Below are 27545 nucleotides of genomic sequence, written 5' to 3'. Positions count from 1 at the left end.
GGGATGTGGCTGTTTCAATAAAACTTTACTTATGAGCTTATGAGATTCCTATAATTTTCACGTGCCACACGATGTTTTCTTGTTGTTCTTTTTCAACCATTTAAAACTATAGAAACCATTCGTATCCCACAGTCATAAAAAAAAGCAGGTGGCAGAATTTGACCCACAGACCATAATTTGCTGGCCCCATATCTAGAACAATCCTCTGCCTTAAAACAAAAAAAAAAAAAGTAAACTTTTTCTTGAAGTATAGGGAAGCATACACAACTTTCAGTGGAGAGCTCGATAATTTTTCACAAAGTGAACACGTTCATGTAACACAACTCAGAATGAGAAATAATTGCGATTTTATTTTTAAAAACACTTCTTGGTGTCACATGTGTTGACCCACAGATGGTTAGCACCAAGTCTAGGTGTGAATCTATAGAATACTTCTAGAAATGGAAACGGAAATCCTTCTAGAAATCGAAGTCTTTACCCTCTGTTTACACAGCAAGGAGATCTGCTTGATCCAAACGTCTTCTGTGTTGATCATCAGCCTGCCTGTTGGGCCAGCCCAGCTAATGCTCCCATTTGGAGCCATTTCCGAGAGCCTGACAGTGCGTGTAGTTTCCATTAACTTGCTTTGCCCCCTCTTATCTTGCTCTCTTCTGGCAATACGCATCACCTCAGGTGGTGCCCAGGCGGGAAGGTGCTATTTTAGAAATGAGCTCAACAAAAGGTAGACATCAGCATGGCCCGCAGTCTGTCAGGTTTGGGCTAAGTGAAGTTCACCTTTATCAGCAGATCTGCTCTTAAGATTTGGAATCATGACAGTCTGGTTAGAGGAAAGCCATCATGCCTGCCAGGTAACGGGCTGGTGGAACTCCTTAGTGCAGTTATTATATCTTGTTTGCTGTGTTCTATTTCCCCTGGGGGGCAAAATCTCCTGGCTTTGTAAAAACAGAACTTGGAAAGGCTCTTGTAGACATGGGAATGGTCATGAGTGACTCACGGGATCACCTCCTGAAACACAAGTCAGCTGCCTCACAAGTTCCCTCTGGTGGGTCCCAGCTTTCCTGTTTACTCCAGGCACCTTAAGTCTGTTTGTGGTATTTCTAGGGATTATTCTGAGTACGAAGCGGGCATTAATGCATTTTCTCAAGACTTGGAGCCAGCATCAAGTCTCAGTTTCTCCAAAGGTGGCAGAATAGCTTGGATGGCTGTTTAGGACATATATCTTCATTTGGGGGATGTGCAAATAAATAAACAACGGTCCAGCCTTGAGCCTCAGCACGTGGGCTCAGTTACTCATTTTTACAGGGGAGAATTTGTTTGCCGAAGCTCAGTCCCAGGGCAATGTCCACTGCAGACCTTTAATATTCTCCCAGGGAATCTCACACTCACATTCCAAACTAAAGACTACATTCAAAGAGAGGTCAACATCAACACTGAAGAACTGAACAAACGAGGGGGCCAGTTTCACTCCTGGGGTTCTCAAGCCCCTTCCTTTTTTTTCTACTCTCAGATCGGATTTTATGTTAAACTCCAGCACTACCCTCCCTCTCCCCACCCCCGAGCTATTTTCACTTGGCTGAAGGCATTCAATTATTAGCTCTTCAATTGTATTAAAAAATGTCTTCCCTGATATTCACATGCCAAATAATAAAAGTGGCACAGTGAACTAAATCGCACGGTGGAGAGCCCCTAGTAGAGAAAAGAAACCAATCAGGCATTATGGAATAGGGACTTCCAGGTTAGGAAGGAAAAAAGATGTGATGGACTCTGACGGCTTTTCTTTTTAAGTTTATTTATGAAGATGCGCTTGAAGAGATGATGGGCTTTCTCTTTTTTATTTACAGTAGGACAAGGTTGTCGACTGTTAAGCAAATCCCATTCTCTGGCTTTCCCATTTAGCTTGTGCTTGCAGCTCACAGCATCATAAATAACCAATGAAGAAAAATACTGCCTAAACATTAAGAGAGATTTCCATAAATGTTCACATTAAAAATGCATGATTGATATGAAGACTTAATTTTAGCCATCGTGTAGTTGCCGTGTTTTATCGCAGTCATATTTTCCTTCGCATTGTCTGTCTTCGCTATTTAACTTTAAAGCCCGCTAAAGATGAAACATGGGCATTTATGCAGCAGGCACTTATGACTTTAGTGGTTTGGTTGCTGACCTGGCATTTCCGGCTCTGTAGCACCAGCCATTGTGCAATGAGCTTTAACTAGTCAAACCATCTCAAATCAGAGCTGGTGGAGAGAAATCGGAGCACTAGATGTCAGTGAGGGCATGTCGATTGGCTACATTATTTCTATGGTCTGTAAATGTGGTGAAATAACATACACAGAATCGCTCCCTCTACTCCAGCTATGTGACTTCTAGAGTTCTGCAAAGTTGTGCCAGATCTACTCACTGAGATTAATAAGCTTCCTGAGTGAGAGCTGAGTAACGTAGACGTAATGTTCTTACAGTGACTTTCTTTTCATCACAACCAAACTCGAGCCTTAGCGTGAGAGAAAGACCCAGAACAGGCTCTTAATGACTATTATTGTTGTTGTTCTTCACGCAAGCTGGGGAGCTTCTGATCAATTATTATTCTTTGTCAGAACATGTTAGCAAATATTCTGAAATGCAGTTTGTAAAATGGTTGATGCTAGGAACATAAGCAATAGTAGCCTTTTTTTTCTTTTTCTTTTTAAGTTCTCGGCTACTAAACTTTTGATGAGGCGGTCAGGCTGCTGGGGTTTTTGCGGGAAATATCATGCTGGCTTTGGGAGGATTGTGAGGCTCAAGTCAGGAATCATCCAGAATCTTGGGGTTCAGAGCTCTTTGGCTGTCTGGGAAGACAGGCTGCAAAATGTCCTTTATTTCCACTGGAGTGGGGCTGCTCCAAGACTTCTTTTCTTTGCCTGCCAGTCCCAAACATAAAGAGTGCGGAGATATTTCAAGCCAAACAGATGAAAGTGATAAAGCAAATATGGCCATGATAGGCTAAGGATGGAGAAAGACCCTACGGATTAGACAGGAAGCAACCAGTGTCGTGTCTCAGAGGAGGAAAGATCTAGAAGCATCTAGATCGGGACCAGAATTCTAAGAGAAATTCTGATGATTTTATGAATACAGTTCTGCTTCCCAAGTATATTCCAAAGTTGTTAAGAATTAAGGGCCTTGGCTTCTCTATGTCTTCCACATAGAACTCCCAGCAAGGAAACTTCTACATAGGTTCAATACATGTCTACTGAGACTCATATTGTGCTTTAAAAAATTCTTATTATATTTTACTTCTGTGTATATTTTGAGGATTACTACGATGGTGAACTTTAAAGTACAGCTAATTCACATTCCTTTCTGTAAAGTATACACATGAACTAAGTGCGGAAAGTCCAGAAATAGCCTAACCTTGTTTCTAGCCTTAGATTCAAGAGCCTAATCTGTGAGGTATTTGGAGAAGCAACACTGCCACCTTCTGGTAGATACATGTCACCTTTCTTCCAGCCCTTCAATGGCACTCCTGCCCATCCATACCTAGTGTGTTGATCAATACAGATCTGATTTGAAGTTTTGCAGCCTTTAAATCAAATCTAAATAATATCTTAGTTAAGATGGCTAAAGATAAAGGCCTCTAATTCCCTTTACTTGTTCTCTTTTTGGAGAGGGCTATGATTTGATATTAAAATCTTACCCCAAGCCCACTATGATATTAGCTTTAAGAACTACTACTTTACTGGAGATATTCTAATAGACATTTACCATGACCAAGAATGCTCTGGAATTAGGGTTGGGGAAGAAAGAGTGGATGCAGGAAGAGTATGGTAAAAATTCACAGACAAGTTGTATCAGTTGTGAAAAAAATGGATGAGCAAGCTGGCCAGACAGCCTGCCTAAGAGGTGAACAGGTAAACAGGATTTTCCACAGTGTGTTTTCAGACTTGTAGCTCACCTTACTTGCAGTTAAATGTTTCCATTTACAGTTACTGAGTAGGTTTCTGGAAACTCATGTGGACTCGTGGTTTGCCTAGAGCTGGGCTATAGTATGTGTCAATAAGAATTGACTGCATGCATGAATGCATGTGAAAATGTCTTTGCTTTTATAACCCATTTCTGAAATACTCTGAGGGACTGGTGCTGAAGAGTAGATTGTGAATTTTCCTGATTTTCTTACCTATTCCCCAGGCCAAACAGTGCTCATGGACCAATCCGATTCCTTTTTCTTCCACTTGATCCATGTAAGGAAACACTGAAGACACTGAAATAGCAAACAAGATCAGTATCTTTTCAAGGGAATGCTATAATGACTGGGGAATTATCCGCCTACAGTAATATGCACCTTTGTCTTTGACTAGGCTATCTTGTAATTCTGGAGGGAGAAAGGCAGCTTGTAGATAACAGAGAGCAATGCAAATATGTCAAGAGACATACAGATAAATTCTGTCCAGTGGAGGGTTGACTTTCTTCCCACTTCCCTCCCCAGAAGCACGAGTTTTGTTTCCATTTGCAAATTCATTTCAGTGTTCCTGATTTATAAACGTCTCTGCTTTTTGGCTTCTCCTCTGAACTACTTGTTAATAAAGCCTTATTCTCTTTCTTGACCACCAAGCAATGTGTTATGTCCATTTAACTGGGTTTCCTGTTGAGTTATTTGAGGTCCTCATTTTACTAATTTCCTCATTTAGTTAATGAGTTAAATGGAAAGTTTGTTACCTGTTTGTTTTATATTATTATTAGAGTTATGACCGTACTTTGTTTTTTAAGTTTCTTTATTTTCGACATTAAAACAGAAGTCTGGGACCTCTTTCCATTTTGTTTCTATGGGAACTGCATCACGGGTATTCTGAAATTCAGTTCCCTTGCCCTCTTGGGATCAGAGGGTGCTGCTGAAACTAACTGAGACCATCTGGTGACAAAATGTAGGAGACTGTCCATCTCCCAGGGTGATGCTCCCTACCCCCGGCTGGGTGACTCTATAATCATCCTAGTGATCCTGCCTCCGTGTAAAATTATTTGTGGAATTCCTTTGTTGGAAGTTTCTTCAGAGCCTGCTGCATATTCTTTGGACTGTCTTGGGTTTGCAACATTGGTGAATTTCACCTGACACCTGGTTTTGGTATTGGTCAGATCTGCTTCAAATTCTAGCTTTCCCATGCACTAGCTGTGGGCTCTCATGCAAATTACTAGCTGTTTCTGGTTTACTCAACTGTAAAGTAAGGCTGTGGTAAAGACTGGTTGAAATAATGCATATGTGTCTGACACAGAAGCGCTTTCTAAATCTTACCTATTACTGCTATGCAGAGAGAAAAACATAGCTGGGAACTGGAGGCTCTCCTTTCTTCTTTGGCATTGCTGAATTGCAGCTATGCAGGGACACTATGGGAGTGAAGTTTGAAGGTCATGGTTAATTTCAGACAGCACTGTATCCATATAACCTTCACAGGGCCAGAGGGATCTAAGGGGCTGGGTGGACTGGGTCAGGCAATTTCGTGAAGCAAGTAGACCAGCCCGTGACCTTTTAATTGCTTGATTGTGGGGAAGTCCAGGGAGTCCCGGAGGAGGTCCCAGAGGTCAAAATGTGGTGAGAAGCATGCAGCAGACAAGGGCAGTGGGTGTAGACTGACCACTATAAAAACATTTCAATATTTAATAACTGGTGTGGCTCTGCTGAGTTAAAATCAGCCCTGGGAAAGGGTGGACGAGCTGAATTGGGGTGGGAAGGAAACCTTCCCAGACACACCCCAGGCATACTCTGTAGGAATGGCCAAAGGCAGCCAGATGACCGAGTAAAGTACTCCTTTACCTTCCTCCTGATAGATTTTATGTGTGCGACGAACAGCTGGTAGGGAGAAGTTCTTTAGTAATAGGCTGGCTTTACCATGCTGCCCTTCTAATACAAGTTTCATGGGCTGGGAGATATTACTACTAAACCAGGATGTAATTAAATAGAGCCTTCTTAAATATCACGGCAGCACAGTACCCTTTAGAGACTCCTCAAAGGTGGCAGTGATACAAACCACATCTACTCACTCCCTTCCCCAATAATTTCCACACAATAGGAAGGGCTGACTCTGAAATTTACATCTCAGGCACAGAAAAAGGAATTCTTACACCAGTGAACCATCAGAGCTGAATTTTAAATTCAAAAGCTGTAGAGTGCCTGGGGGCCATAGCTGACTCTTGATCTCAGCTGAGGTCATGATCTCAGGGTTTGTGGGTTTGAGCCCTGCATCAGGCATCCGTGCTGATGGGGCAGAGCCTGCTTGGGATTCCATCTCTCCTTTGCTCTGCCCCTCCCCTGCTTGTGCTTGCTCACTCTCTCTCTCTCTCTCCCAAAAAAAAACAACTTAAAAAATTAAAATAAATAAATTCAAAAGCCATAAAAGAAGGTTTTGAAGATCATGTGTATTGTTATTTTGGTTACTCGGCTGTGTTATTGACGTTTAACTTCAAATATCCAGTAGAGGGCATGAAAGGAATCATTCAGCTCACTGTATTGAAGACTGGATTTGAACAGCAAAAATGAAAAAGCAAATGCAAATAGACTATATATTGCAACTTTCAGACACAGAACAACAAGTAACCTTTAAATACCAACCTAAAATACATTGCAACCTTTACTTTTTCTTATTATCTATACCCTTCATTTAAAATATAATACATGTCTCATTTCTCTAGAATTAGATCTATTATATTTATAAAATACACAAAATCATTAAATATCACTGATTTTATTCAGCTGTATTAGAGACAAACTCAAAAACTATATGAAACTTTAGTAGAGACATTATGCTAGGCATTGGAAAAATAATTTTACTCTTTATAACAACTCTAAGAAGCTGATTTTACTTTTTCCATTTTGCTGAGTCTCAGAGAGGCTGCAAATTTCACCATATTTCTGTTTGGCAATCTTCACTATTTCTCATAAAACCTTTGGGAAGTGAGAAATAAATTTTCCTTATGAATAGACTCAGGATCTATAATCCATTTTTTTAAAAAGTTTATTTGTTTATTTATTTTGAGGGAGGAGAGAGAGAGAGAGAGAGAGAGAGAGAGAGAGAGAATCCCAAGCAGACTCTGCACTGTCAGCACAGAGCTTGATGTGAGGCTTGGACCCACAAACTGTGAGATCATGACCTGAGCCGAAACCAAGAGTTGGACACTTTACCAACTGAGCCACCCAGGTGCCCCAGGATCTAGGATCCTTAATTTAGATCATGAAATAACTAGCCTGATCACTTCTGTATTTACATATTTTGCACATTATCTTTACCTGTATTTTTTTATAGCCAAATCCTGTATCTAGTTGATAATAATGTGTTTCTAATTAATTAATTGATTGATTTGTGTTTTCCTTTCTGATTAGCTTCTTAGTGACTCTCCAAACTCATCAGCACTCTCATATTCATAAAAGAAATCTGTCATCTGTTCTAGAGTGGCAACCTTGTCTTATATCATTCTCTTTATAGCTTGGGGTCACAGTGTTTCTAAGATGAAGTTCAAGGGCCACCTGTGTTAAAACATTTTGAGGAGTTTGTTTAAAATAGAGATTATTGGGGGGGGGGCGCTGGGTGGCTCAGGTTAAGCATCCAACTCTTGATTTTGGCCCAGGTTATGATCTCATAGTTCGGTGAGATTGAGTCACACATTGGGCTCTGCTTTGATGGTGCAGAGCCTGCTTGGGATTCTCTCTCTCTCTCTGCTCCTCCCCTGCTCATGTTTTCTCTCTGAAAATAAATAAACATTAAAAAAAAGATGCTTTTAAAATAGAGATTATTGGATCACAAAAAAGGTCAGTTGAATCAGAGAATCTTGGGTTGAAGCCCAAGAGACTGCCACTTCACATGCTCCCTCAGATATTTCTCATACACACTAAGAACTGAAGAACTGGCTTAGTGAGAAGGACTGATGCTCAGGCAGCACTTACTGAAACTTTTATTGTCAGTGACAGTGCTTCAGGCATTGGACCACTTCAACTTCCACGTGGTAATGGTTGGCTACCAAGCCACCACAGGTTTGTGGAAAAACATGGCTTGAGGAAGCAAAAGTACCTAGATTTTGATTACTTACTTAGCCTCAGTTTCTAAATATTAAAGTAATACTCAAGTAAAATATCTTGCAGTATTTTTTGAAGATGAAATGAGATAATACAGGTCAAGCACCTACCTAGCACAGTGTCTGGTCCATATTAGAGCCTCAGGTAATGGTAGATGCTAATATCTCAACATGAAATCCCATTAAATAGATATAATACTAATATTTGGTGTTTGAGAGAATAGGGCTCCTAGAAAGGAAAGCTTTACTCTATGCTTATAGAAAAGGCATGCTATCATTTGCATTAAATTTGAATTCTAATGAAAGATCATAACTAAGTATGTCTTCTGGAAATAGTTTTCCCAATAAAATGATAGATAAGCATAATTCTTCCTTCATGCAAATGTTGCCAAATTCTAGAGGACAATTCTGCATGGGTCTCTTCCATTTCTGCATGTCTTAGGAGGAAGGCATTGATTGCTTTTTGTTCTGCACTATATTTACAAGGATATTTATATAGCAAACAGCTTTAGGAAATAGAGTGTCTATTCTGGAGCAAAGTCAGGCATGTTTATTGCTCATTATAAAAGATTCATGTACCCTATATTCAGAGTTCCTGTCCTGAAATGCAACCAACTGTGTGCAGGCTTCCTTTTGGGTCCATCTGTGTCTTACCCATGCAACTTGGGGGCAAGAACAAGTGATAGAAATATGCTGATGCTCAAGCTGCTTGCTAGGTCATAATAATAAAGTCCTTTGTGTCTGATCCAGAAGTCTCGTGTGTGTGTGTGTGTGTGTGTGTGTGTGTGTGTGTGCATTTGTGTGCGTCTATTTGCCAGTATTCATGAAATTGTGGCAGGCTAACTCCTTGGATTTCAAGTATGGTAATGTCTTTCAACACTTCACAATTCTCTTAAAAAATATATTTTTAAAGTTTATTTATTTATTTTGAGAGGGGGATAGGGGCAAAAAGAGAGGGAGAGAGAGAATACCAAGCAGGCCCTACACTGCCAGCATGGAGCTTGATGCAAGGCTCAATTTCATGAAACATGAAATCACGATCTGAGCCAAAATCAAGAGTCGGATGCTTAACCATTGAGCCAGCCAGGTGCCCTGACCCTTCACAGCTCTTGACACTAAAAGCACCTTTACCACAAGTTTTGTACATTTTACTATTTTTTTTAATAGTTCAAGTGCTTGTCTGGTGAAATCAACAATGACAACAGAGGGGCACCTGGGTGGCTCAGTTGGTTGAGTGTCCAACTTCGTCTCAGGTCATGATCTCATGGTTTGTGGGTTCGAGCCCTGCATCAGGCTCTGTGCTGACAGCTTAGAGCCAGGAGCCTGCTTCGGATTCTGTGTCTCCCTCTCTCTCTGCCTCTCCCCCGCTTGTACTCTGCCTCTCAAAAATGAATAAATGTTAAAAAAAATTAAAAAACAAAAACAAAAACAAAACAATGACAACAGAAAGAAGTAGGTGACTTGACCAAGGTCACAGAGCTAGTTCCAAGCTGGGTCTGGAAACTTAGACTCATGACTTCTAGTCCTCTGCTTTTTTTCTATAGGCAGTGATATCTAGCTAAACATCTCAGGCAAAGAATACAGAAAAAGAACACGATTTTATCAGGATAGCTAGAAATATTATCATGGAAAAGAAATGCTTTCTATTGGGCAATTGGGATATGAACAGAGTTATTCTTAGGCCATTTCTTCAAGAAGCTTTTCCATGTAAAAATGTATGGACTGCAAAAGGTTCTAAAAGGGAAGTTTACAGCAATAGTTTCAGAAGCAAGAAAAACTCAAATAAACAACCTAACCTTACACTTAAAGGAGCTAGAAAAAGAACAAACAACACCCAACACCAGCTGAAGGAAGGAAATAATGAAGATTAGAGCATAAATAAACAGAATAGAAACTAAAAAACAATAGTGCAGATCAATGAACCAGGAGCTGGTTCTTTGAAAAGATCAACAAAATCGATATATCTCTAGCTAAACTCATGAGAGAGACAGAGAATGAGGTGGGGGGGAGAGAGGACTCAAACAAAATCACAAATGAAAGAGGAAAAATAACACCTGACACAAAGAAATTGTAAGAGAATATTATGAAAAACTATATGCCAACAAATTGGACAAGGTAGAAGAAATGGATGAATTCCTAGGAACATATAACCTACCAAAACTGAAGCAGGAAGAAATAGAAAATTTGAACAGACCAATTACTAGCAATGAAATTGAATATGTAATTTCAAAAGCTCCCAACAAACAAAACTCCAGGACCAGACAGCTTTACAGGCAAATTCTACCAAACATTTAAAGAAAAGTTAATACCTACTGTTTTCAAACTACTCCAAAAAATAGAAGAAGAAGGAAAACTTCCAAATTCATTCTATGAGGCTAGCATTAACCTGATACCAAAACCAGACAAAGACAACACACACAAAAAGAACCACAGGCCTTTATCTCTGATGAACATAGATGCAAAAATTCTCAAAAAAAATACTAGCAAACCAAATCCAGCAACACATTAAAAAATTATTCACTATGATCAAGTAGGGTTTATTCCTGGGATACAGGGGTAGTTCAATATTTGTAAATCAATCAGTGTGATATGTCACATCAATAAGAGAAAGGATAAAAACCATATGATCATTTCAATAGATGCAGAAAAAACAGTTGACAAAGAACAACACCCATTCATGATAAAAACCTTCCCCAAAGTAGGTTTAGAGGGAACATACCTCAACATAACAAAGGCCACATATAAAAAACCCACAGCTAACATCATAGTCAATGTGGAAAAACTGACAGCATTTCCTATAAGCTCAGGAAGAAGACTAGGATCTTCACTCTCACCACTTTTATTCAACATAGTACTGCAAGTACTAGCCATAGCAATCAGACAAGAAAAAGAAATAAAAGGGACCCAAATTGGTCAGGAAGGAGTAAATCTTTCACTTTTTGCAGATGACATGATATAATCTGTAGAAAACTCTAAAGACTCCACCAAAAAACTACTAGACCTGATAAATGATTTCAGTAAAGTCATAGGATACAAAATCAAGTACAGAAATCTGTTAAATTTCTATATACCAATAATGAAGCAGTAGAAAGAAAAATTAAGAAAAGAATACCATTTATAATTGCATCAAAAATAATAAAAATATCCAGAAATAAACTTAACCAAGGAGATAAAGACTTATACTATAAAAATATACAACATTGTCAAAAGAAATTGAGGATGACACAAGAAATGGAAAGACATCTATGCTAATAGTGATAATGGATTAGAACAAATATTGTTAAAATGTTTATACCACCCAAAGAAATCTACACATTTAATGAAATCCCTATCAAAATACCAACAGCATTTTTCACAGAACTAGAGCAAACAATCCTAAAGTTTATATGGAGCCATGAAAGACCCCAAATAGCCAAACCATCTTGAAAAAGAAAAACAAAACTAGAGGTATCACAATTCCAGGCTTCAATTTATATTACAAAGCTGTAGTAATAAAAAAATTTCAGTGTGGTACTGACATAAAAATAGAGACATAGATCAATGGAACAGAATAGAGAGCCCGTACATAAACCCACAATTAATATGGTTAATTAATCTTTGACAAAGGAGGCAAGAATATGCAATGGGAAAAAGGACAGTCTCTTCAACAAATGGTGTTGGAAAAATTGGACAGCTTTGTTACATCACACACACAAGAATGAAACTGGACCACTTTCTTATGCTATGCACAAAAACAAACTCAAAATGGATTAAAGACCTAACTTTAAGACCTGAAACCATAAAAATGCTAGAAAAGAGAACAGGCAGTAATTCCTCTGACATTGGCCATAGCAACACCTTTCTAGATATGTCTCCTGAGATAAGGGAGACACAAGCAAAAATAAACTATTGGGACTACATCAAAATAAAAAGCTTCTGCACAGCAAAGGAAACAAGCTACAAAACAAAAAGACAACCTACAATGGGAAGATGCTCAACACCACTCATCATCAGGAAAATGCAAATCAGAACCATAGTGAGGTTATCACCTCATACCTATCAGAATGGCTAAAAATAAAAAAAAACACACAAGAAACAATAAGTGTTGGTGAGGATGTAGAGAAAAAGGAACTCTCGTACACTGTTAATGAGAATATAAACAGATAAAGCCACTGTGGAATACAGTATGGAGGTTCCTTAAAAAGTTAAAAATACAGCCACCTATAATCCAATCACACTTCTGGGTATTTACCAAACAAATACAAAATCACTACACTTGATCTTAGCCAAAAGGCTGAGAAATGATACAAATACAAAATCACTAATTCAAAGGGATACATGAACTCTTATGTTTATAGCAGCATTATTTACAATACTCAGATTATGGAAATAGTCCAAGTGTCCATCAACAGATAAATGGATAAAGAAGAATTGGTACACACACACACACACACACACACACACACACACAGGAATATTATTCAGCCATAAAGAGAATGAAATGTTTCCATTTGCAACAACTGGAATGGATCTACAGAGTATTATGCTAAGTGAAATAAGCCAGTCAGAGAAAGACAAATACTATATGATTTCACTCAAATGTGGAATTTAAGAAACAAATGGACAAAAGAAAAAACAGAGAGATAGAGGGAGACAACCCAAAAAACAGACTCTTAACTATAGAGAACAAACTGATGATTACCAGAGGGAAGGTGGGGGGAGGAGGAATGGGTCAAGTAGGTGAAGGGGATTAAGAGTGCACTTGTCATGATGAACAGTGAGTAACAAAATTGTTGAACCATGGGGCACCTGGGTGGCTCAGTTGGTTAAGCATCTTGACTCTTGATTTCAGATCAGGTCATGATCTCACAATTCGTGGATTCAAGCCTCTGTGTCAGGCTCTGTGCTGACAGCTCGGAGCCTGCTTGGGGTTCTCTCTCTCCCTCTCTTTCTGTCCCTCCCCTGCTCATGCACTCTCTCTCTCAAAAATAAACAAATAAACGTTAGAATTGTTGAATCACTATGTTGTAGACCTGAAATGAATATAATACTGAATATTAACTATACTTGAATTAAAATAAAAAACAATAAAAAATGGAGGGAACTGCACCTTTTGGTGTCATTTTCAGAGACCATTCAAGTTCATAGATTGAGCAGTGATGTTAGCATGTATAAAAGGAAAGCAGAGTAGAAACTACATCCAAGCCTTGGGATGGATGGATGTGCCAAGCTGTTATATAAGAGGAATTCTGGATTACACTGGAATCTAAGGTGATAGAATACATACATAGCTATAAATGGAGAGAGGCCAGATTTTGTTTGGGGTGGATCATGATGGGGTACAAAATTGGGAGGTAATATAAGAAATAATTCTATTCAAAATACTATTTCTTGGGGTGCCTAGGTGGTTCAGTCGGTTGAGCGTCTGACTCTTGGTTTCAGAGCAGATCATGATCTCATGGTGTGTGAGTTTAAGCCCCACATCAGGCTCTGTGCTCACGGCATGGGGCCAGTTTGGGATTCTCTCTCTGCCCTTCCCCCACTCATGCCATCTATCTCCCTCAAAATAAATAAACGAACTTAAAAAAATAGAAAAAATACTATTTCTTTATAAATTTCTCAGTGCCTTTTGGTCAGTGAAAGAAAAACTTAAAACCTTGGAAGTAAAAACAGCTGGAAAGCATTAAGCAATCACCAAGAGTTAGACAAAGGAAGCAAGAGGTTCAGATAGAGTCTCAAAGCAAAGAACATTTGATTTAAACTTCTGTCAGGAAACTTGGCATTGTTTCGGAAATTGCTTTTACCTAGGTATCAGAGTTCTATTCAGTATAATACATGCATATTCTTTACTTTTGCTTACAGTGTTCCTGTGCCAGGAACAATTTCTGGGAGGACACAGTCTTTCTCTAGTTACGTATAATTAGCTCATCAGGCAGCTATAGGGTCAAGCCTGAGCGGACACGGAGAGTACAATGCATGCAAAGTGTCTCTGTCCTTAAATTGCTTCCAATCCAGTAGGGGAGATGATATATGAATGAATAATAGGATGACATATGTACAATAATATAAGAATTTATGAGATGCAGAAGAGGGTCACAGGAGGCTTAATTCTATCTTGAAGTAGAAGGTAGTGAAAAGGTTCACAGAAGAGGTGACATCTATGTCACTGGTAGATCCTTGGCCTCATTCTTTAATGTGATCTACAATGGTCTGATTTCCCCTGTTAACAGCATGTCCTTCTTTAAAAAAAAATGGATGGTCTCTGTGATATTGTGATTTATAATAAGAAATATATATTTGACCTTTGTCCTCTTGCTAGCACAGAGCTCCCCAAACCCTTGGAATTTCCTAAGTGAAGAGAACCATAAAGTCATTTTTGTTATGTTAATTAAATGACTTTTGGGAAGCTTGTAAGGATGGAGGCTGGCTGTCCGGGTAACCAACCAAGTAATTAGGAGGTTGGAACTTCCAGTCCCACCTACAGACACTAGGGAAGGGAGAGAGGCTAAAGTCTGAATCAATCACCAATGGCCAATGATTTACTCAGTCATGGCTATATAATGAAGCTTCCATAAAAACAGAAAAGGACAGTGTTTGGAGAGCTCCCAGGTTGGTGAACACAGGGAAGCGCTGGGAGAGCGTTGCCCTGGGAGACTGTGGAACATTCGCACCCTTCCCTCACACCTCACCCTATGCATCTCTTCTATTTCGCCGTTCCTGAGTTGTATCCTTTTATAATAAAGCATTAATTTAGTGAGTAAAATATTTCCTGAGTTCTGTGAGCCACTCTAGCAAATTAATCGAACCCAGGGAAGAAGGGGGGATCGTGGGAATCTCATTATAGCTGGTTGGCCAGAAGGACAGCCCATAACCTGACTTGTGACTGGCCTCTGATGTGGAGGGGTGGGGGCAGTCCTGTAAACTGAGCCTTTAATCTGTGGAACCCCATGTTATCCCCAGGTAAATAGTGTCAGAATTGAGTTGAATTGCAGAACACCCAGCTGGTGTCCAGAGCATTGCTTGGTGGTGGTGGGGGATGCTCCCCGCCCCCACCCCATCCCGCAACACATTGCAGTTGGTCTAGGAACAGTCTCTTCCTTCCACCTCATGGAGAAAATGATTTACAGTCCACAGTAAGTTGTTTGCCTCTTTGAAATGTTTTCCAACTATATAGATATCATAAATCATATCCTTTGCACAGATGATTTCAGAATTACTGAGTGATTGTGCTGTAAAAGATTAGGCATCAAGACAATGTGCTTTTTGATTTTTGTCATAACGATGCTGAGAACTAGTTCATTTATTGACTTCAGATTTGAGTTGAGCTTAGCAGGTTAGCTACTGAGACTTGGTGATGGTGAGGGGCTGTAACACCTTTCAGACCTAAGGACCTAAGGGCTCCTGTCATGGGTACCTCTGATCCCTATGACAAATGTTAATGTGGGCTCCACAGGAACTTAGTCATTGCCAGCTTTTCTTGCTATTCTAGTCATTCTAATTTCATCTGCTAGTTTTTTGGGGGGATAGTACTTAGTATTTTCACAGTTCTTCCCTCTTGATTTTAGGAGTATCCTATGGGCGGAATGCACAGGCACTTGGGCTTCATGTATTCAAAAAATTTGAAACTTTTTCCTAAAGACTTCAGGCACAATAGGAACCTTATTCCCACCCCCACCCCCATTTCAACTCCCTTCATCATTCTTTCTAAGAGAGTGCCCATTTAGTGTTTGAAGGTTGCCTTGTTCTCCTGGGAATTTCAGGTTAAAAGGGGATGGTGGGAAGGTCATTCCAAGTAGAGGAAACAGAATGAACATAAATATAAGGACGTTTAAAAGAGTAGGCATTCAATATTACTAGAGAACAATGTGCCAGGGGAGGAGAGGAGAGTAGGAAATGGAGCAAGACTGGTGGGCAGGGATCAGTCAGAAGTCTGGGGAGGAGAGAATGGATTTGAAATCTATTTAAAAAGGGAAAATAAGGGGCACCTGTGTGGCTCAGTTGGTTGAGCATCCAACTCTTGGTTTTGGCTCAAGTCATGATCTCATGGTTCGTGGGTTTGCATATCAGGCTCTGTGCTGGCAGTGTGGAGCCTGCTTGGGATTCTCTCTCTCTTTCTTTCTCTGCCCCTCCTCTGCTCTCTCTCTCTCTCTCTCTCTCTCTCTGTCTCTCTCTCTCTCAAAATAAATAAGTGAACTTTAAAAAATACATGAAAAGGGAAAATAAAAAGAATTTTATAAGAGAATTGATTTAAGGGTGAATAAAGGCAACTAGCAAAGATAAATATCAGGTTTCTGATTTTGGTGAGTCATTAAAGGGGAAGCCATAAGAAAGAAGGAATATGGGAGGAGGTAAAATTTTGAGAGATAAGTGTCAGCCTGACATCATTGTGGGAGTTCAGTTGAAGACATTTAGAGGAAGCTGGAAATGGGAACAAAATGTTGACTGATAATATATAGGGGTGAAAAACACCAGCAGTAGGAAACAAAGGAAGAGATATGCTCAGGCAATAAACTGGACATCAGTAATTATATCTTCCCAACTACAGCCTCTGCTGTCGAGGTAAGCCTTAGTACTTTCTACTCTGTTTCTACCATTCATTCAACATTCACTTGACAAGTACTTTTTGAGTCCCCATTGTCCTAGGCACTGTGGCCGGCATGAGTCATCATTTGGAGAACAAGACAGACAAGGTCCCTGTTTCATGAATTCACATTCGAGGTAATGACACAGGTAGTGGGAACACCACATGCAATAGCCTTTAGGCAGAAAAAATCCTGCTGTAGTCTCAGAATTTCATCACAAGGGGTGCCTGCGTGGCTCAGTGAGTTAAGCTTCCAACTTTGGCTCAGGTCATAGTCTTGCAGTTCACGGGTTCAAGCCCTGCATAGGGCTCCATGCTGACAGCAAGGAGCCTGCTTAGGATTCTCTCCCTCTCCTCTCTCTGTCTGCCCCTCCTGAATAACTCATCGGCATCTTGTATCTGTCTCTCCCAGTCTCTTTGCTCCAGTCTTGTTGAACATCTTTCAGCTCATTAATCCATTAATTAAACCATTAATCCATGCTGCTTCCCAGCTCAAGACAACACTTGGGTGAACGCATACATTCTCTCTGCCTGAGACAATGCCAAGAATCCTAGCTATTTACCTAACTTTTGCTTACTCATCTGTTAGGTTTTAACTTAAGCAATGCTTCCTCAGGAAAGCCTTCACTGTACGAAATGACAAGGTGAGGTCTCCCCATTTCACATTCAGAAGGAACTGGACATTTTTCTACTGTAGCATATTTCACAACTTCGATGAATCAGTTTGATGTCATAGTGGCTCATACACAGAACACTCAGCAAATATCTGTTCAATGAGTCACTGAATCAACGAATGAAGAGAGTCTGAAGTTACAGGGGAGAAAGGGAATTCACTTTTTTTTTTTTTAACATTAATACAATCCATCAACTTTATTCAGATTTCACTAGTTTTACATGCATGGATTTGTATATATATTTAGTTCTATGCAATTACATCACATGTATAGATTTGTGTGGCTACCAGCACCGTCAAGAAATGGAATAATAACATCACAAAGATTCTCCTGCCAGCCTTCCATAGCCAGTTTTACCTTTCTTCCTCCACTTCTTTCTGACCATGGGTAATGAGTAACCTGTTCTCTGCCTCCAGTTTTTGACATTTTGAGAATGCTAATTAATGGAATCATACCATATGCAAAATTTTTGAGACTGACTTTTTTTCACACAACATAATTCTCTGAGATCCATCCAAGTTGTTGTTTTTTTTTTTTTAATTTGCTAAGTAGTATTCCATGGTAGAAATGTGCCACAGCTTGTTGAACTATTCACCTGTTGGAGACATTTGGTTTGTTTCTGGGTTTTGTGTATTATGAATAAAACTGCCATGAGCCTTTGGGTACAGGTTTAGTGTGAACCTAACTTTTAATTTCTCTGGGATAACTGCCTAAAAGTGAAATTGCTGATCATATGGTACACACATATTTAAGTTTTTAAGAAACTGCTTAATCACAGATATGTGTACGTTTAATATTTTGTTTAACCTTGTTAGTATTCGTTCTATAAAAATAAAATTGTACCGTAGGTAGTCTTCTGGGATTGACTTTTTCTCTCATGGGATTTCTAAGATTATTCCATGTGGTTTCATGTAGCTGTAGTTCATTCCTTTTCATTGCTGTATAAATATTTCACTTTGTGACCATATCACATTATCCAATCAGTGATGGAATAAGTTGTGCCATTTTGTGAGCAAAATGCATCATTTTATGAATAGGGTGTTCACGTGCAAAAACTTCCTATTTGGGCATTTTCTGAGGACTGGGGTTGCTGAGTGTTCAGGGATTTGAAGGTTCAGCTTTCAGATGAAAGGCTGTATTCATTTTCTAGGGATGTTGTGATAAGCAATCACAAATCCAGTGGCTTGAACCAACTGAATTTGCTCTTTCACGGTTTCGGAGGCCAGAAGCCTGAAATCATGGCGTCCGCAGTGCTGGTTTCTCCTAAGGAGACTCCCCTAAGGAGAATCTTAGGATTCCAGAAGGATTTCCAGGAGGAAAGCTCTGAAATAAAATCCGTTCCATGTCTCTCTCCCAGCTTCTGGTGGTAGCCAGCAATCTTTGGCTCATGGACACATCACTCCCATCTCTGCCTCCATCCTCACATAGTTCTCTTCTCCGTGTGTGTCAGGAATTCTTCACAGAACAAAAACCTAGAGGTGGTGGAAAGGATATCATCCAGAAACAGGTAAATGGAGATAGAGGAGGATACTTAGCACTGTGCTCCATGGTTTACGAAATGTTCACACTATCTCAAATGATCTTCAAATCAACCCTGTGTGGTATGCATTATCTTTATGGCTATGTTGGAAGCTAGAAAATTTCCAGTGGGGGGGGGGGGCGCGGATCTCAGGTTGTCAGAGCCTAAATCTGAGTTTTTTCCAAGACTTGACTTGGGTAATTTCCATGTATGTGAATCTTAGACCTGTCCTGCTGGATTGCCATCTGAATATTTTGATGTGTGAAATATCTGGTAATGTTAATTGTTTAAAATAGACTTTGCCCATTTCCACCATTAGGTTAGAAATCTAATACTCTTTGGGGTGCCTGGGTGGTTCAGTTGGTTGGGGGTCCAGCTTTGGCATAGGTCATGATTTCACAGTTTGTGGGTTTGAGCCCCGCATCAGGCTCTGTGCTAACAGCTCAGAGCCTGGAGCCGGCTTCAGGTTCTTTCTCCCTCTCTCTCTGCCCCTGCCCTGCTCAAGCTCTGTCTCTCTTACAAAAATAAATAAACATTAAAAAAATTAAAAAAAAAAAACAATCTAATACTCTTTGGCTCTGTTTGTTGACAATTCTGAATGCAAGTGCACCCTGCTCACTTTAAATGGAGAAAGGCAGAGACTTGAAACTGAGACCATCCCAGGAAAACATAAAGCTTTAGGGCATGGAACTTTCCTTCCGGAAGGCCTTGCTTTTCTCAGGTTTTCCATGGATGGTACTTCTAAATTTCCTCACCAAGGACTTGATAATTCTCATAGCTATTGCCAAATGTGTGGTTCACCTCACTTCCTAAATTTTGTTGCCAGGTGGGTGAGGGGCAAACTCAATTCCCTGTTTGAAGAATTTCTCATGTTTCCTCGAAAACCACACTAGTCTTTAAATGATCAGATTCCACTAGTTCAGTGAATTTCTACCACTATTACTTGAAATTATATTATTTTAAACATACTTTTTTTGCAGCACACTGTAGACTACAGCATATAATTTCAGATATTCAAATTTCAAATGAAGCTAATAAAATATTCAAATGCTTCTGAAGTCTTAAAGGAAACATCTCAGGTTTCTTCTGCTTCAGAGACCAGTGACACACTATCATGATGGTGCAACACCAACTATTAGAAGGAGCACACGGGGAGGTCTTTCTTGTCTGGCTTTGGGTCTAGGCATTTACTGCTTAAAAACAAGGAATAATTGAGGCACCTGGGTGGCTCAGTCAGTTAAGCATCCGACTCTTGGTTTCAGCTCAGGGTCATGATCTCACAGTTGGTGAGTTTGAGCCCTGCATGGGGCTCTGTGCTGACAGTGTGGAGCCTGCTTGGGATTCTCTCTCTCTCTCTCTCTCTCTCTCTCTCTCTCTCTCTCCCTTTCTCTCTCTCTCTCTCCCCCTCCCCTACTCACACATTCTCTCTTGCAAAATAAATAAAACTTTAAAAAAAGCCTTAAAATTTAATTAAAAAATTGAAAAAGGAATAATTGAAAAGAAAAGAAAGCTCTGTTCATTACTTTTATGTGACAGAAAGCAGAGAAACTTCTGGGTTTTTTTCTTTTGTTTGTTTGTTTGTTTCTTTGTTTTTTAAAAAGTTTATTTATTTGCTTTGAGAGAGAGAGAGAAAGAGAGAAACCCAAACAGGCTTCACACTGTCAGTGCAGAGCCTGATGTGGGGCTCCAACTCACAAACTTTGAGATCATGAACTGAGCCACGATCTAGAGTCAGATGCTTAACTGACTGAGCCACCCAGGTGCCCAGAGAAACTTCTGTTAGTAGAGCTTATAAGACATTCTGTTAGGAACAACTAAAAATTTTTTCTATATTGTTAACCATGGTGTCAAGTAGCCTGAAGTGCTGGGACAAGGACTTTCTCTCCCTCTTTTGTTCCCTGCTATCTTGTGGTTCCTTTCAGCTTAGCACTTCTGTTTTTACTTCACTGGAACTTGGAAGGGACAGCAAGCCAAAGCCTGTGCCTAGTCTCTTAAAACTCAAGTTTTCCTTTAAAGATTAAAAAAAAAAGTTTTTTTAATATTTATTTATTTTTGAGACAGAGAGACAGAGAATGAGCAGGGTAGGGGCAGAGAGAGAGGGAGACACAGGATCCGAAGCAGGCTCCAGGCTCTGAGCTGTCAGCACAGGGCCCGACGGGGGGCTCGAACTCACAAACTGTGAGATCATGAGCTGGCTGAAGTCGGACACTCAACCGACTGAGTCACCCAGGTGCCCTGCTCCCTTAAAGATATTTAAATAACATATTTATACTTTTATTTCTAGTCCCATCAATGTAGGAAGTATTTCTAGCCTTCTCCTCATGGACATCAGCTACCTTTACTGTCCTGCACCTTCCTTCCATGCTTCTCCCTTTCACCTGCTGGAGGTGATGCCTTTACTCTGACAATATCTAGGTTTAAAAGTTTTACATTACATTACAAATCTCCACAGATGTTTGAGATGTTCACATCGTTTGGAAAGGAAAAATGGAGCGGCACATGATGAGACCGGCTCGTTTGTCAGTAACCTTGGGCTGTTTCCTCTGCTTCTTTGTACTTGCTGTTTCTTTCTCCCATTGCCTGCCTCTTTTCTATTCATCTTTCAGGTCTGAGCTGAACTGCATTTCTTCAGGATGGCCATTTCTAACACCAAACCTTAACTGTGACCTCTGCTGTCACAGTAACCTGTTCTCAGAGCACCCAACATACATTGTCATTACGTGTTTGTTCCATGTGTTCTTCTTCTGTTATCTCTGTCTCTCCCACTAACCTATAAACTTCATAGAGCAGGGAGCCTGTCTATTCTGCTTACTGTTTTATTTACTTATTTTTTCTGGTTTGAGATAGTCTTTATTCTGCAAACATCTGTGTTTAAAATACATGAACCCTGCTTGCAATTCATATATTGGATCTGAGACACAGTACACAAAGTTCAGGCATCACAGGGAGATGGTGGGGGCTTGGGAGCAGGTGGAAATGCCTGGGGCTGGGCTGAATCTCAAGACAGCAGGTGCAGAGGTGGTAAGTAACCAGGCAGAAGTGCCTGCGCAAAAGTCTGGGCCTAATGCCAGATCCCAGACTACCTCTTGGACTGAAGAAGTGTAGGGGTGAGATGCCGACTCCAATACCTCATGAGCGAGCTGCACCCTAAAAGTTCAACCCTCTGGCTCCCATACCGCTCCCCAGCTGTGGCCCTTGGGGAGCTGCCTACTGTTTTAAACCTAGTACTAGCTTACTGTCTGGCATCCAAAAAATGTTTACTGAATGAATTCATTGGGTTATTTTAAACATAGACTTGAAATATTAACGGGATTTAGCATGGCAAGGGGTGATGCTGAGAACATTACGGGACCAACAAATGCACCCTTTATTCCACCCATTGGCCATGTGTCACCACAGTACAGTTTGGGGAGTTGGCCTCTGCTTCCAGGATAGATACTATTTGGTCTAAGCCACATTAGTTATCCCATATCCCCTGTCACATATGACATACCTCTGGTGACAATTATTTGTTTAGCAGTAGAAAGCCCATGACTAAATTGACCCAGTTAGATTGAGGGGCAGAAATGTTGTTCCATCGTTGGGGAAAAACATTTACTCTCTTGGGCGCATGGGTGGCTCAGTTGGTTCAGCATCTGATTCTTTTTTTTTTTTTTAATTTTTTTTTTTTAACGTTTATTTATTTTTGGGACAGAGAGAGACAGAGCATGAACGGGGGAGGGACAGAGAGAGAGTGGGAGACACAGAATCGGAAACAGGCTCCAGGCTCGGAGCTATCAGCCCAGAGCCTGACGCGGGGCTCAAACTCACGGACCGCGAGATCGTGACCTGGGTGAAGTCGGACGCTTAACCGACTGCGCCACCCAGGCGCCCCAGATTCTTGATTTCGGCTCAGGTCACGATCTCACAGTTCGTGGGTTTGAGACCCAGGTCGGGGTCTGCGCTCACAGTGCAGAGCTTGCTTGGGATTTACTCTCTCCCCCTATCTCTGCCCTCCTGTGTGCTCTCTTTCTCAAAACAAATAAAATAAACTTCAAAACTAAAAACAAAACAAAACAAAAAGATTTACTCTCCTTTCAGCCAGATGTGCAAGAGGAAGGATGTTGCCATATGTCACTGGCAGCCATCTTATAACTATGAGAGTTTATGAGAGCTTTTAAAAATGTATAATATACATTTATCTGTGACATTTACTCATTGAGGATATTTTAAAATACATCAGTGTTTCATGAAAAATAACTACCTAGTAGAAGATTTTAGATAATACCTATAATATACATGATTTGACTCCAAATATCCTTTTTCATTTCAAATATCATTTTTTAAAAAACTAACACAAAAATGATAAGAATTGCTGCATTCTTCATACATCCTGTGTATTCTAAATTTTAATTCAACTACCTGTTCCTTTCTCAACCATGTATGCTAATGGTATATGCTTCTGTTTTTTGGATGGGAAGCGTATCCATTTTCTGTTCCTTAACACTGATATTTAGGTCTTCTTTCTCTGATTCTTCAACAAAATGCTTCATGCTGAGTTTGAATGGTCATTGAGGGTCTGATCCAGAATGTCATGGGAAATCACAGGTATCTCTGATTTTGAGCCTGAGGTATATGTCTATCGAGTCTTTGGGTCAATTTCCATTAAGAAGGGTGTATTGTTAACAATTCTAGCTACTTGGGATGACCATGGAGGTTATCTGCAAATTCCAGCTGCTGCCAAAAACATTGAACTGGCTCTCATGTATACACAAGCCTTTGTCAGCTTCAGCCTCCAGTGTTCCACTGTTTGGAACATACACTCTTACAATTCAGATTGTATTCATTGGCCCCAAAGTGCCAAAATATCTCAAGGACAAATGGCCCAAATCACTGTAAGGAAAATCAGACCTAGGAAATCCAATAAGTCAACCAAGCTGGCCTTTCCCACAGCATGGCCAAGTGCTGCATGTGCTGTTTCATGGCCCAGATGGATGAAATAGAGGCTGTGGACTATACAGCAAAGGGCATAAAAACCTGAGTTTTTGATGATATCTTTGAGATATTGCATCAGCAAGTCCTGATATCTGACCTATCTCAGAGAAGCAGGAGAAACAGAATGCTTCAGACAGAAGGAACTGGTAAGGAAGGGTCACATATTTGAGGAACAGGAAGAAGACTGGTATGGCTGGATTATTTGCCTTGGAAAGAGTTTCCTGAGATGGAGCTAGAGAGGTGAGGAGGGATCAAATCATAGATAGGACTTGTAGTCATATGATCTGTCGACTGAGAACTCAGTATCTGGAACTGAGCAAACCTGGGCTAAAACCCTAACTTTCCTTTTTTTTTTTTTAAAAAAAAAAACGTTTATTTATTTTTGAGACAGAGAGAGACAGAGCATGAACGGGGGAGGGGCAGAGAGAGGGAGACACAGAATCGGAAGCAGGCTCCAGGCTCTGAGCCATCAGCCCCAGAGCCCGACGTGAGGCTCGAACTCACGGACCGTGAGATCGTGACCTGAGCTGAAGTCGGACGCCCAACCGACTGAGCCACCCAGGCACCCCAAAACCCTAACTTTCCTATTTCTAACTGGGTAACCTAGGGAGAGCTACTTGGTCTCCCCTCTATACCTCAGTTTCCCCTCTTGCAAATGAATGACAATGTAGTAGCTTCTTTGTGGTGTTATTGGGAAGAGTAAATGAAATATTGCAAAGAACTTAGGAGTTTGAGAAACGAACAAAATAGATGAAATAGAAAGCTATTGTTATTATTTGAGGGGGCAGAATTAATGTGAGTGATGATATTCACTATAACGATTTTGGACTCTCTAAAAGCGCATGCAGTGAACATCATGATCAAATTTCCATTTTTCAAAGCTCCTTCAGGTTGCAAAGTGGGTAATGTATAGAGGCAGGGAGATCACTTAGAAGAGATTATTGCATATTTCAGGCGAAGATGTTGGAGGTTTGGACTAAGGTAGGGGCAGTAAACATAGAGGGGAATTGATGGATTAGAGTCACTTAGAAGGAAGAATTGGCAGGAAGTGATCATTGATTAAGTATGAGGAGTCAGGTAGAGATAACTCTGAAGTGTCAGGCTTTGACCATTTATTAAACCAGGGAACCCTGTAGGAGACACAGGCTATATATGAGTGCCTGCAGGGGTGGGGTGGGGGAGTTGTGGGGTCAGAGATCAGTTTAGTTTTGGACTTGATGAGTTTAAGTTACCTGTGAGCTACCGAGGGGGAGATATTTAGTCAGCAGTTGAGTATATCTGTCTAGACTTTAGAAGAGAGGTCTGGTCTAGAGATATAATTTTGATTGTCAACATATAAATGGTTACTAGAGTCATGGAGATGGATGAAAATGGGGAAGAGAAAAACAATCACACCCTAGAGGAAATTCACAAATTAAAGGCCATCGAGTCAGAAACAGTGAGTTTGGTTGTAAATAATTAGGCCAATCCAGACTGTCTTGAACAATAATCGGTTATGAAATGACAAAGCCCAGTGGTAATGTGGGCCTCAGAGGTGGTTAGATTCAGCAGTTTAATCATGCCATTAACTCCTCAATTTCTTCTCATGTCTGGGCACTACCTTATGTACTGTTGGCTTCCTTCTAAAGCCTGACTCCTTTATATAGCTGTAGGATAGCTGCCTAAAATTTGCAGGGTTACGTGCGTCTTTTCCACACTGAGAAAAGAGAGTGGTTCTATTATTTTTCTCAGAGAAGGAGGAGGCTTTTCCCTCTGAAGTCCCTATTAAAACTTTCCCTTTGTTAGCTAGAATTGGGTCATATGCCCATATCCAAACCAAAGTTTATAAGCCTCAGGGAGGCCATCTCTCTAGATAGAGGCCAGAGAGGAAGAAAGAAGCCACACATGGGCAGTTGTTGTTGACATTTGACCCCTGTGTGATAGAGGGCAGGTGTGCTCATTAGTTTGGGTTACTATTCCTCCCTAGGGAGAATGAATGATGGAAAGGAGGGATTAAAGTTTTTTTCCAACACTCCCAATATAGTGGAAGTGTCTCTTTAATCATCTGAGACACGAACTTCAGGAACAGAAGAGAATGTGTCCTCTTTTATGATACAGGGACAAACACCCTAAAATACATAATTTTATGTTATTACCTACAAAGTTGCACCTATGTAGGGGAATCATGCAGAATTCACATGGAAAAACTCTCCTGAATAATGATAGAGTTCCAGGACATTTTTTCCATAGTTTCCCAAATGTTCCATTTTAACTTGGATTTAGGTCAGAATTATGAGGTTTCTAAGAAACATAGCCAGAGACAGTAAACAGGGCTTGACTTATTTTTAACTACATTAAAATAAACAGATCTTTGTCACCCTAGGTCTACCCAGGTCAGCTGAGGTGTGTATCTCATTTCTGTGACCCACTTTGGTGATGTTAACATATTGCAATAAGCATGGTAAAAACCGGGCTATTAGCCAGTGAGAACAATGTGACGTGAGCGTTCAGTCACAACTTTCTGGCCACCACGTCTCTTACACGGTATTCTGGCTTTGAGGCTTCAGTAGAAAGTAATGAGGCAAATAGACCATAAATCCTTGTATGGCAGCAGCTACCTCTGAATACTGGGGGATACTGCACAGGCCCTGGCTTGCTTGTAGAAACAGGCAGGCACTATCATGGTGACAACAGAGGAAGTCAGAAAAGTTAGTTCTATTTTCCCTTCACACTTCTTCTGTAATGAGATTTCTCGAAGTCCACCATCAGATGATTATATAAGGGGAGTTGAAGGGAAGTTAAAATACCATCTGAGGACTTCTAGTTTAATTTTGAATTTGTTACATGGGAGAAGTTACATATTAAGTTGTTAACAATCTCTAGAACCTTAGTATGAGTCTTAGCAAATCTTATCCCACAGGATAACTAGCTGAGAGCAAGCTCCTCTAAGACAACAGGCATTTTGAATGGCTGGGGCATGGGAGTGGCTGAGGGGAATGGGGAAGCAAGGTTTAGGAATGACAGCCCTGAGGGAGAAGCAACATAGGGAAACCAGGAGATGGGATACCAACCAGATAAGGGAAATGGTGCTGCTTCAGCAGACAGGAGGACATCAGTGATCTCACCTCTGTATAAGATTAGCTTTGCTCCCTCCAAACACCCCCAAAAGCACCATGCCCACGCATGTCAGAGATGGATGATTGGCAACTCTCTTCTACCTTCTAGCAGCAGCCTCCACCCCTGCTCCACTGCTGACTTCAGTACTGGTCAGAGGCTCAGACTGGACACAGACACAAAGACATGCATACACACATATAAACCTAGATATACACACAGAGCAACAACCATGAGAACAAGTTAAATTGAAGTTCCCTAGAATACCAAGTGGCAAATATGTCAACAGATGGTGATTGACTGGCTTCAGAACCAAAGTATGAATAATTCTTTGGTAAAATCAATGCATGCTCCTCTCCTGGTACTCCCTTCTGACCACAGTTTAGGGAGGCTGCCATTTTATCTTGTTCTACAAAGTGCTGCCATAGATGTCAGTGAGCCCCTTTGCTCAACTACAGACCCCAGTAGTTAAAACCAGAGATAGGCAAGACCACTTGACTCATGATCTAGCTGAAACCCATTGTTCTTATTTCTTACAGCACCCTCTTGAGGCATGGACGAAGATATTTTGCAGTGACTGGAACATTCCAATTACTAGGCCAGAAAAGCTCTGGAATGCCTGGAAGACCACATCCTGTATGTCCTCTTTTCTGTCCATAATCACCACTGAACACATACTTAGCCCAACCTATGA

General features: G+C 40.5%; 1 long non-coding RNA gene across 4 annotated transcripts in view; it reads right to left on the bottom strand.

Moving 5' to 3' along the window:
- The window catches only part of LOC123583918, a 179587-nt gene that overhangs the window by 31148 nt on the left and 120894 nt on the right, over window positions 1-27545 (bottom strand). For 2 of the 4 annotated variants that reach the window (XR_006705047.1, XR_006705049.1), the window contains exons 7-8: window positions 5261-5352; window positions 4151-4234 (exon numbers count right to left, since the gene is read on the bottom strand). This is a non-coding gene — a long non-coding RNA (uncharacterized LOC123583918). Of the gene's footprint in view, window positions 1-1770; window positions 2999-4150; window positions 4235-5260; window positions 5353-27545 lie in introns of those variants that run through there. The other 2 variants (XR_006705046.1, XR_006705048.1) reach the window with 2 other exon arrangements.

Source organism: Leopardus geoffroyi, chromosome B3 (assembly GCF_018350155.1).
Source record: "Leopardus geoffroyi isolate Oge1 chromosome B3, O.geoffroyi_Oge1_pat1.0, whole genome shotgun sequence".
In the NCBI taxonomy this organism is placed as follows: domain Eukaryota; kingdom Metazoa; phylum Chordata; class Mammalia; order Carnivora; family Felidae; genus Leopardus; species Leopardus geoffroyi.
This window is presented reverse-complemented; position numbering and strand designations above follow the sequence as displayed.